The sequence below is a fragment of the Dermacentor albipictus genome, chromosome 5 (genome assembly GCF_038994185.2).
Source record: "Dermacentor albipictus isolate Rhodes 1998 colony chromosome 5, USDA_Dalb.pri_finalv2, whole genome shotgun sequence".
Classification (NCBI taxonomy): domain Eukaryota; kingdom Metazoa; phylum Arthropoda; class Arachnida; order Ixodida; family Ixodidae; genus Dermacentor; species Dermacentor albipictus.
Genome location: NC_091825.1, coordinates 69,477,638 through 69,485,584, shown reverse-complemented (window position 1 = coordinate 69,485,584; position 7,947 = coordinate 69,477,638). Strand labels below are relative to the sequence as shown.

Sequence of the window (7,947 nt, the reverse complement as noted above, 5' to 3'; positions counted from 1 at the left end):
TAAAGAACCGCAGGAGGTTGAAATTTTCGGGAGTCCCACATTACGCCGTTCCTCATAATCAGATCGTGGTCGTGGTACGTGCAGCCACATAATTTTAGTTTACTATACCACATGTTGGACAGGCTGGAAAGCGCACAGGTAACATGAGGAACGCAAACAAACACGTGATGGTGTTGGACCCTTTATGCTTCATTTCCGCGCCATTTTATTGAAAAAATGCTATCAATAAATTTCGAAAATGTGAAAATTAGGATTATAGGTTTTCAGCTAGAAGGCTCTTGTTTCGTAAAAACTGCCTTATATGTGTGTCTAATTTAGTATAGCCTTTAGTATTAGACGCGATGCGCTCTTAGTAACCAGTGCAACACGTAAGGCCTATTGAAATAGGCTGTCGTCCCAATGGATTACACCTCATACTTACCTGGTGTCGAGTTCCTGATGATCATTGAGGTCGGGGCTCCGTGCCGAGGCTAACCATTGCACTGCGGTTGGCTGAAGCACGCCACTACCCCAAACCGGGGCAGATGGGGCATGTAATTTTTGGTAGTGGGGCTAGGCGTTCGCGCCAGCCCCGCCATGCTAAAATCCAAAGTAAGAACGCGTGCATGCTTCCTGTAAGCTGTTGCCATGTAAGAATTACGAACCTGCGGAAGAAGTGCGGGAAACTCGGCGAAGCTTCCCAATTTGTCGCCGAGAACCTTACTGTTCCGATACGCAGCGTTTATTTCACAATTTTTTTTAACCGAAGGCTGCAGTTTTGGACGATTGTAAACCCGTGGGGGCGCCACGCCGACCGCTGTGACGTCGTGTGTGCCGGCTTGCAGCAGCATAAGCAACAAAAATGGGCAGCCGACGCTTGCCGTCAGTGACGTCCGCCTCTGTGTTTCGTAACCGCGCCACCATGCCAAGGTTCGAGCGAAAGCGACTGCGCGGATGGCACAAAGACACAAAAATGCGGCGTGAACGTGCTCTGTAGTCGCTCTCTAATGACTGGTTAGACCAAGTGTACAATTCGGATAATGAGTTCAGCCGATGTATTGAACATAGTTGAACGTGAGAAAATGCGTTGTTGTTGTTTCGAAATTGCTCGTGCTCAAGTTGCTGAACTGTGCACAGAAAAAGGGCGGCAATTTGCACATTGTTTCGACGATATTAACCGGCGGATACAGGCAGTCGGCCCCTTGTGCAATAGCGATCGTACTCAATGAACGCGGGTGGCGTCCGCTCGGCGTCTGCTGCAGTCCACCTTCTGTAGTATACTTGTGCCAGCGCTGTGGTGCGTCCACTTCGGGCGATATGGGAAGCTCCCCCATAGCGTGACGCGCAATTTTAATGACCAGGAAAAGTATGGAAGTACCCTGCTACTATGACGCCACAGGCAACGCCGCTCGAGAGAGCGGCAGTTCGGAGATGGCACGATGTCATTGCTGATCGCCTGGCAATCTCGTATTCGATTTTCCACTGTGCAATAAACAACTAAAAAGCGTAACTCATTTTCTCTTCAGCTGTCTAATTCATCCCAGTTCCCTTCTTTCCGCTTTTCGGAAAAAAATTGGAGCGATAATTCCAGGCGCTAGGCGCTGCCTTTTCGATGACGTGCCGCTGCCCTGCAGCAGAACAGGGCTCATCTGATAATCAGTGTACCCGAAATGTTCGAAGCACAGAAAGTCACGCTTTGACAGTTCCCATGATGGCTGCAATGAGTGCGCAGCGCAAATCCCTCGAAGCTTCGGCTCTGCCGGAAATGCATGTGATGGCTTGTCTCGCTTGAAGATGCTTTTACGACACTCCTGCGCGCACCAGCGTAAAGGCATTCTCCTGCGTCGTCGCATGTGCTCCACTCATCATACCACAAAGCAGCACACAACACCAGCGGCGATCTTTTTGAAGACTTGGGCACGTGCTCCGCTTGTGAAAAGAAGTGTGCGGCCGAGAACAACCGCGGTTCGAACCACAGCGAACTGTGCTTCGCTGCCATTTGGCGCTGTCCATGCGGGTGGAGAGGCGGGCGATGGCTGTCTCACCATTGTCCGGCACAGACGACGTCACAAGAACGCCGCTTCCTCTACTCCACTGTACGGCCGCAAGACGCGGTATAATGCGAAAAATGTATAAAATTCATTATTTTCCGCTAGTTTCTGCCTGAAAACAAGGTTTTCATTCGAGCTAAAGATCTCGGCGGCAAAAGTTTTTTTTTTTCAGTACCATTAATTTACTTTGCTCTGCTAATGTAAATGGTAGGATACTTGCAAAATAAGCCTAGTTGTTTCAAGCTAAAATGTTACCTTTACCTGAACAATGACGCCATGATCACCCACAATCTTTTCCTATACTGCACCTCACAATCTCATCGCGTTAGGCCGGAAATTACTAAGCGCGTGGAGGTGGTGTCCCAATCTAGCGCAAATAGTGCGCTCAGTGCACATTCTCTTCCTTCGTCTAATTACTATAATAGGTATTTTTATTCGTATTCACCCACTAGGAGTCCTTCATCTGGATTATTTTTAGCTCCTTGGCTTTAGTATTGCAATCTGTCTTTTTTTTTACTTTCGGCCAAAACAACTGAAGAAATTCTATGCCTCAATTGCACGTTCGAACATTACGTTGCAAATATGCCAAAAATGAATCCGTGGGTTCAAGACTGTTCTGTGCCTGTTGTTTAGAAAGTACTGAGGGCGTTTTTTTTTTTTTTTGCATGCAGGTAATCGAACGTAGGAAACAATTGAACGTGGCTAGAGCATAGTCATATGAACAAGAGCGCCTTAAGACACGGTTTTAAAGTGTTTTTCCCAGTGAGCTATATCGGCACGATACTAACACTCAGCCTGGCGCCTGCGGCGACGAGCTGACACGCTAGCACCTGCACGTGTTTTATCTATGACGAGGCTACCCGCCGTGGTAGCTCAGTGGTTATGGTGTGAGGCTGCTGAGCACGAGGTCGAGGGATCGAACCCCTAGCCATGGCGGCCGCATTTCGATGGGGGCGAAAACACCCGTGTACTTAGACATTGGTGCACGTTAAAGAAGCCCAGGTGGTCTAAATTTTCAGAGTCCTCCACTGCGGCGTGCCTCATAATCAGAAAGTGGTTTTGGCACGTAAAACCCTATATAATATTATTACTATCCATGACGAGGCTGGACGACCAAGCGCCAGCGAAGCACCCGTTACCTCACTCAGTCATGTGGTATGCAGCGGCGAGCGCGGCAAGGGTAGAGCGAACGTTGCTGCGACGCTTCTCCCCAGATGATTACGTGACGTGATGTCACACCCTCACATTTGCGCGCCGGCGTCTGATGATCAAACGCGCCCCGAAATTGGCCTTGGGAGTTGTGCCTTGAGAAGTAGAGCTTTCGCTCAAAGCGGAGGTTTCCTGCGAAGGAGCGCGCCGTCATTAGCAAAAATGGCGTCCGCCGTAGGAGTTACGTCTCGTGCGCACCGTTCTTCTAAAGTGCATTGTTTTCCGAAAGATGCGAATACGTTAGCTTGAAACGTCTTATACCCCTGAAATACGGGCGCTCTTAATTCTTTTAGGTAAGGGGACATCTACCGGAAACGCCTTCAAGCGCAGTGACACAGGATAAAGTAGCTCCCTTATGGCAAAGTTCCTTTGCGGAAAGGTGATCGCCCATCTACTTTTCGAGTCAGAGGGGCATTACTCTCGCTAACAGCTTGCACAACTCGTCGATAGAAGAAACATGTCGCAAAACTATGGTGCCACATGGGTTTTTGTTCTTTTTTTTTTTACCTTGAGAGAATGTTTTAATTTTTAGCGGTAATGCGATTTGTCGAACAATGAAGATTTTCTCTACCTATACTCTCGAACACCACGCATCACGTCGCTCGTATCACAACACAAACGAGAAAGGGGATGCCAGAAACTTGGGCAATATCATGGCAGCACCATAATAAACAGCATGCACATCAAAACACCGACTGTCAATAGTTGCTGGGCCAATTTAAATTGCTGCTAAGAACGCAAAAACATCAAGAAAATAAACAAATTGTGCTTTATAAGCCATTAAGGATGGCAAAAATGTTTTTAGTTTTTACAATCGCTAAATATGATCTGCATTTCTTAAAATGTCCGAATAAAAATAAAATCTAAAAAAAATTGATCTACGTACGCAGTTTTCTTTTTCTGTCCTTCTGCTCTAACAATCAGTGCTTTTTTTCTCGTTATGTTCTTTTTTCTTCTAGCGTTCATTTGAGGAACTACTTAAAGAAGTTAGTGCGGTGCCATGTGTCGTCAGCGCAACTCTTTTCTGCAAATGGTCCTTCAGAGTAGCAAAAGGGGTTTACTGCGAATGACGTTGCTTTTGCCCGTATGCCCGGGGTATTAGAATCGCTTCGGCATGAGTGTGGGAACTCAGTCAGCGTGACATTTTCTCGTCCAGCGGACAGCACAACTCATGAAGGTGAGTGCGCGGACGCTGTACGAGTGAGCGCCGGAGAAAGAAAAGGCGGGCAGCGTATCGATACCGAAGAAGCGTTCTGCCTGAAAAGGTCGTGACCGCAAAAAGAAACTGGACTACTTTGACCTACCGGCGTTGCAGCTTTTGTCGGAGAAACCAGATCCCCACCGTCGCCTAGCTGATGCGCCACATCGAAGGGGACAGGAAGCTACCATCCGTATCGACGGGAACTATGCAAAGGATGTTGAAGGAGTTTGGCTTGCAATACAAGAAGTGATCCTAGAATGCACTGCTCGTAGAAAGCGATGCAAATTGCGTAGTCTCACTGCCGCAATCTGCGCCAGATTGCAGAGTTGCGAGGCGAAGGTAGGCAGATTTTTTACGCTGACAAAGCGTGGGTCAACGCCTGTCACACACGTAGTCGAGGGTGGGTTGACAAGACCGTAGATACCCTGCAGAAAGCGCATCGATCTGGACTGTCTACGGGCTTCCAAAACCCCAGTGGCTAAAGCGGCAGGCTCATTGTTACCCACTGTGGCATCAAAAATGAGTTTACTGAAGATGCTGGGGAAGTGTTTTGCACATAGAAAAGCTCAGTCGATTATCATGAGGAGATGAATGGAGAGCATTCCGAAAAGTGGCTAAGAAATTTCGGCCTTTTTTACCACCTGGAAGTGTTATACTCATGGACAATGCACCTTATAACTCCGTTAAGCAGGAAAAGGTGCTTCGAATGAGCAGCCTCAAAAAGCAAATACAGGACTGGCTTTCTGCAAAGGGAGTTGCGTATGACCAGGACATGACTGAAATTATGAAGGCTGAAACCATGAAGCTCGTCGAAAACACTAACACAGATGGAGAAAGGTACAAAGTGAACGGTATGGCTGCAGCATCAGGCCGCCTCTATGATGTCGAAAAGCTGTCTTTCCATCATCAAGAAGAGTTTCTATCTGTTGCTGCTTACTCATGGGGAGACTTGGATTGATGTCGAAGTCTGTTTCCGTATCTAGCCTCGAAAGTAGATCCCACAGAATCCGCAAGGACAAATACATTGCATTCCACAATTTCTTCGGTATATGGGATCGCCGTGCCCTTGGTGATGGATTTGAACTCCTGACTGAAGTTTGTAAGCATCACTACCGTTTTTCCTCCGTGCTGTGGATGTATGCCTCCTTCGCCGCGAATTTCACCCTCGAGCAGTAAACGTTGGTCGACCTCGACTCCTTCTACTTCTGCGGGTGATGATGATGCTGGAGTGAGGCGGGATGCTGACTTGATCTTCGAGCCTATTCATGGCATGGTGACTTCAAGAGCTCTCCAGCAGCATCGCTTGATCTGCGGATAGCGGTATCGGCTTCGATTTCAGGTCGATGATTGCGCTGTGTGTGTTCAGGAAGTTCATGACGAGAATTACGTCTCGTCAACATTGTTAAGGGTTAAAGAAGGTGTCAGGTAGATTCGGTGATGAACGGTAATTCCTGCCCTGTAGATTCCAGTCGATGTTATCAGGTCTCCTCCAGCTGTCCCGATTTTAGAGCCTTCCAATGCAGTCTTAACTTCAGCTGGGTGGCGATGGGTCCATTCATGACGGAGTAGTCGGTTCCTGTGTACACTAAAGCGGTGACTGCGTGGCCGTCGACAAGCAAGTCGTGGTAGGTGTTTTTTTTTTTGTCTTGCGGTGCAGTTAGGTCTTGATGTGAGATCATGGCTGCGTCGCGTTGACATGAGGCTGCCGTGCCGCGTCATGAGGTCTTCTTTTCTCTGCGTATGCTTGGCTTCCGGGCTTGGTCGGGATGGCGGCGTGTCGCTGCTGCGTCATTGAGTAGGATGGTAAAGCATCGTCGATGGCGGCGGAGGATCTTTGTCATTGAAATTAAAAGCAACTACACCTCCATCACTTGCTTCCTATAGTTTTCCGCATATGGGCTCATGGACCGGCCCCGAGCTGGAGTAGTGTATGGTCGACGCTGCGGCGACAGGTAGTGTCCTGGTGACGATGAACAGGAAGTTGGTCGGGTTGTCTAGTGTGTTGAGGCGAGGCAGTAGGTGAAGTCACAAGGTGGCTACCTTACCTGTGGATGCGGCGCGTTGACGGCGAACCCTCGCAGGCCCAAGTCATGGTGTGGGCATCGGCGGAATACGTGGCCGTCTTCTCTTCCGCAATTATAGCAGAGCGCATGGTGGTCAGGGGCGCGTCAAATGTGTCTTCCTCGAGAGGTTTCCGTGGCCGACGGATGGGTGAGGTGACGGCAGCGTCTAGTGAAGGAATCTCGGCGTCACGGCACCCTCACAGAGGCGCCAAGGGCGAACCTGGTGGCTGGCGATGGCGGCGTGTCATAGCTTGCGGCAGGGGCTGTGGCGATGGTGGTTACATTTCACTAACGCCCAGTGATCGCTGAACTTCTTTGAAGATTTTGGCGATTGAGGCCACTTGAGGTTGCGACCTGGGAAAGAGCTTCTACAGTTCCTCGCGAACGACCGCACTCATGGTCTCGCGGGATGGTTGCGGCCTCAGAAACAAATTCTGCAGCGGTCTTGGGCGGGTTGCGTATCAATCCCGTGAGACTTCTTCCTTGAAACCTTCATCGAAAAACGAACTTTTTTCTCTACTGGCACGTCGGGGTCGGCGTGTCTGAACAGGCGAGTCATCATCTTCTCTATGAAAATCGCGATGTTCTCATTTAGTAGTTTCACTGGTGCTTCCAGCAGATTTTCAGCTCTTTCGTTGCGCACGATGCTTGTAAAGGTATGCAAGAGGTCGTTGAGGAACAGCTACCCTGTTGTCAGGGTACACTCTCGGTTCTCAAACCACGCTCTGACGGCGTCGTCTAAAGTGAAGTATACATGCCGCAGCTTGTCATCGGAGTTAAATAATCAAACGAACTTATTTATCCTTTTCTCTAGGACTGGAATTCTGCCGGTGACAACCTAAAATTTTCTATCCCCGCAAGACGTGCCCGCATGATTCAGAACTTGCGGTTGTTATCGTTGACTCTGTATATAGAATAGAATAGAATAGCTTTATTTCCATCTACTTGATGGAGGAGGCTGCAAGTAAAAGCTGCTCCAGTAGGCTGCTTGACGAGGCCCGCAGCCCCCTCTACAGAATATTCGGCAACAGCATACATGCAAGCACATATGCATCATACATACATATATACACATACACATATGTATACATACATATATATACACATACTCGTATATACTCTCATCAACCCATACACTCGCATTTACACATGCACACCCAATTCCATACAGAGCCACTGGTGACTAAACCAAAAATACTTAGGGTAGCTTGTGTGGTTCTCGTGGTGAATACAAATGAGACAAGAATACGCCGCTGAACATTATATACACACATATATATACACAAATACATGCATTCATATACCCGTATATGCATACACACTCGTATGCATACCTACACACACACACACACACATATACAGAAGCATATATACACACTTTATATACATACTAGCCGAGAGGATGTACACTCAACCAGTAATTTAAAAATCATGCATATACAAG

General features: G+C 48.2%; 1 non-coding gene across 1 annotated transcript; it reads left to right on the top strand.

The window, feature by feature from the left end:
- Nucleotides 1–413: 413 nt before the first annotated feature.
- Nucleotides 414–575, top strand: LOC135909681 (U1 spliceosomal RNA). Its single transcript, XR_010566767.2, has one exon. It is a non-coding gene; the product is annotated as a U1 spliceosomal RNA (small nuclear RNA).
- Nucleotides 576–7,947: the final 7,372 nt, after the last annotated feature.